The 3,546-nt window shown below is 43.7% G+C and overlaps 1 pseudogene; it reads right to left on the bottom strand.

Moving 5' to 3' along the window:
* Positions 1 to 1,153: 1,153 nt before the first annotated feature.
* Positions 1,154 to 2,645, bottom strand: LOC150009610 (elongation factor 1-alpha 1 pseudogene; annotated as a pseudogene).
* Between the last annotated feature and the right edge of the window lie 901 nt (positions 2,646 to 3,546).

Genomic DNA, 3,546 nt, shown 5'->3' with positions numbered 1-3,546 from the left:
CTGTAAATAGAAACCCGTTTCCTTCAGCACTAATTGTTGGGTCATGTGGCCAAGCCCTGGTTTGCTCACTTACAAAACCTGCAACTTTTTGGTGTATAAGACGGCGCTCCAACCAACTGAGCCACCAGGCCAGGGCTAAAGATTCTCAATTTAAAAAATAATTTCTATTTCTTTGCTCAATGTTTTTATTTGTTCACCATGAGCATATTTTTCTTTAGACTTTGAGCATAGTTATTAAAGCTATATCATAGTTATTAATAGGAGTTAGTTCTTCCCTAAATGTTTGGTAAAATTCACCTGGAAGACCTCCGGTCCAAGACTTTTGTGTGCTGGGAGTTTTTTGATTACTATTTCAATTTCACTAGTTGTTATCGGTCTATTCAGGCTTTCTGCTTCTTTTCTATTCTTTTCTTTTTTTTAAAGTATATTTTATTGATTATGTTGTTACAGTAGTTCCAATTTTTTCCCCTTCGCTCCCCTCTGCTTAGTACCCCCCTTCCCTCCAGCAATCCCATCCCCTTAGTTCATGTCCATGGGTCGTGCATATAAGTTCTTTGGCTTGACCCTTTCCTATATTATTCTTAACTTCCCCCTGTCTATTTTGTACCAAGCGATTATACTTCTTAGTCCCTGCGCCATTTCCCCATTTCTCCCCCTTCCCCTCCCAACTGATAACCCTCCAAATGATCCCCATACCTGTCATTCTGTTCCTATTCTGGTTTGCTTAGTTAAATTTTGTTTTTATTTTTTAGATTCAGTTGTTAATAGTTGTGAGTTTGTTGTCATTTTAGTGTTCATAGTGTTGATCTTCTTTTTCTTAAGTAAGTCCCTTTGACATCTCATATAATAATGGCTTGGTGATGATGAACTCCTTTGGCTTCACCTTGTCTGGGAAGCACTTCATCTGCCCTTCCATTTTATTTTATTTATTTTATTTTTATTTATTTTTCTCATTAAACTTTGTTTTAATAGGTCTCAAAAATTCTGTGACAGATTTTGGTCAAGTTGTTTCCATTAAAAAGTACTGATTTTAAAAACTAATAACTTAACTGCCACACACACACAAAAAACACAAATGGTCCACAAGATTCTCCTTTCCTTCTGAAGGTTTTACGATGCATTGTAATCATTAACCAGTCCTTTACTATTAAACTTAAGTGGCCAATTGAGACAAACAGTTCTGAGGCCGTTCTTCCACCACTGATTAAGACTGGGGTGGCAGGTGTTGGGGATAATATTCATTTAACCTCCTGAGCTTTCTGGGAAGACTTAGTGACTTTGCCAGCTCCAGCTGCCTTCTTGTCCACTGCTTTGATGACACCCACAGCAACTGTCTGTCTCATGTCACGAACAGCAAAGCGGCCCAGAGGAGGATAGTCAGAGAAGCTCTCAACACACATGGGCTTGCCAGGAACCATATCAACGATGGCAGCATCACCAGATTTCAAAAACTTTGGGCCATCTTCCAGCTTTTTCCCAGAACGACAATCGATCTTCTCCTTCAGCTCAGCAAATTTGCAAGCAATATGGGCTGTGTGACAGTCCAGAACAGGAGCATATCCAGCACTGATTTGGCCTGGATGGTTCAGGATAATTACCTGAGCTGTGAAGCCAGCTGCTTCCATTGGTGGGTCATTTTTGCTGTCACCAGCCACATTGCCATGACGAACATCTTTGACAGACACGTTCTTGACATTGAATCCCACATTGTCCCCAGGAAGAGCTTCACTCAAAGCTTCATGGTGCATTTCAACAGACTTTACTTCAGTTGTAACATTGACTGGAGCAAAGGTGACCACCATGCCGGGTTTGAGAACACCAGTCTCCACTCGACCCACAGGGACAGTACCAATACCACCAATTTTATAGACATCCTGGAGGGGCAGACGCAGAGGCTTGTCAGTTGGACGAGTTGGTGGCAGGATGCAATCCAGAGCTTCAAGCAGTGTGGTTCCACTGGCGTTGCCATCTTTACGGGTGACTTTCCATCCCTTGAACCAAGGCATGTTAGCACCTGGCTCCAGCACGTTGTCGCCATTCCAACCAGAAATTGGCACGAATGCTACTGTGTCAGGGTTGTAGCCAATTTTCTTAATGTAGGTGCTGACTTCTTTAACAATTTCCTCGTATCTCTTCTGGCTGTAGGGTGGCTCAGTGGAATCCATTTTGTTAACACCAACAATTAGCTGTTTCACACCCAGTGTGTAAGCCAGAAGGGCATGCTCACGGGTCTGCCCATTCTCGGAGATACCTGCTTCAAGTTCACCAACACCAGCAGCAACAACCAGGACAGCACAGTCAGCCTGAGATGTACCTGTAATCATGTTTTTGATAAAGTCTCTGTGTCCTGGGGCATCGATGATGGTCACATAATACTTGCTGGTCTCAAATTTCCACAGGGAGATATCAATGGTGATACCACGCTCACGTTCAGCTTTAAGTTTATCCAAGACCCAGGCATACTCGAAGGAGCCCTTGCCCATCTCAGCGGCCTCCTTCTCAAAATTTTCAATGGTTCTTTTGTCGATCCCACCACATTTGTAGATCAGATGGCCAGTAGTAGTAGACTTGCTGGAATCTACGTGTCCAATGACCACAATGTTGATGTGAGTCTTTTCCTTTTCCATTTTGGCTTTGATTTAGTAGTGGTGGTTTTTGCAACACCTGTGTTCTGGCGGCAAACCCGTTGCGAAAAAGTGCCCTTCCATTTTAAATGATAGCTTTGCTGGATAGAGTAATCTTGGTTGTAGGTTGCTTTTCATCACATGAATACTGCTTGTCAGTTCCTTCCTGCCTGCAAAGTGTCCTCTGAGAAATCAGCTGATAGTCCTATAGGCAGCCCCTGTAGGCAACTCTCCACCTCTCTCTTGCTGCCCCCAGGACTCTCTCTTTTATCTTTCACCTTTGGCATCTCAATCATGATGCTTCCTGGTGTGGTCTCCTCTGGGTCCAACTCTCCCAGGACACTCCATGCTTCCCGGACCTGTATGTCCATCTCCTTCGCAAAATTTGGGAAGGCTTCCTCATTTTTTTCAATTCTTGCTTCCTCATTCTGCACTGGTTGACTGTTTTTTCTTCCTTATATTCCAAATCATTGATTTGAACCCATTTCCTTCCTTTCACCATTGGTTTTGTGTGGATTTCCCTTTGTTTCACTTAGCATAGCCTTCACTTCTTCTCTTACACGTTTGCCATACTCAAGCATATCTGTCAAGCCTGTGAGCATCTTTATCACCAGTGTTTTGAATTTTGCATCTGTTAGGTTGGCTATCTCCTCATCGCTTAGTTCTCCCTCTGGAACCTTGATCCATTCCCCCCTTTGGGCCATACTTCTCTGTCTCCTCATTCTGACAGGCTCTTGTGTTTGTTTGCCTCTGAGTTCTAGGTAGAGCTGTCGCTCCTGTTACTTTGTAAGGGGCAGAGCCTAGGGTATTCGTCAGTACATGGCGACCTGTTTCACCACGTTGTGGTGCTGTATGTGGGGGAGGGGTCTGAGAGAGAACAATGTCTCCTGCCCAGCACTCACCCCTTTTCCAGGCACCTCTC

This window comes from Furipterus horrens, unplaced genomic scaffold, assembly GCF_987537825.1.
Source record: "Furipterus horrens unplaced genomic scaffold, mFurHor1.1.pri manual_scaffold_5, whole genome shotgun sequence".
NCBI lineage: Eukaryota > Metazoa > Chordata > Mammalia > Chiroptera > Furipteridae > Furipterus > Furipterus horrens.
This window is presented reverse-complemented; position numbering and strand designations above follow the sequence as displayed.